Raw genomic sequence first — 240 nt, forward strand, 5'->3', positions numbered from 1 at the left:
GACCGAGGCTGAGGAGAAGCTCCGTGCGGCCCTGCTCCCCCTCCTGTGCTGTGGTTGGGACAGAGGAGGCTCCTGTGAGCGGACCGGGGTCTCAGTGGCCCACCACGCTACCCCTCGGGCCGTGGCTGTACGTGGGCGGAGCTGGGCAGTGGTCGCGGGCGGCCGGGCTCACAGCCCTGAATCCCTCCCCGTTCCCCAGGAGAGAGGCCGTACAAGTGCCAGACCTGCGAGCGGACCTTC

General features: G+C 70.0%; 1 protein-coding gene across 1 annotated transcript in view; it reads left to right on the forward strand.

Annotated features, from left to right (window-relative positions):
• Positions 1-240, forward strand: part of RREB1 (ras responsive element binding protein 1) — a 113427-nt gene that overhangs the window by 104857 nt on the left and 8330 nt on the right. The window lies entirely within an intron of this gene.

This window comes from Bison bison, unplaced genomic scaffold, assembly GCF_000754665.1.
Source record: "Bison bison bison isolate TAMUID 2011002044 unplaced genomic scaffold, Bison_UMD1.0 scf7180017864053, whole genome shotgun sequence".
NCBI classification, from domain to species: Eukaryota; Metazoa; Chordata; class Mammalia; order Artiodactyla; family Bovidae; genus Bison; species Bison bison.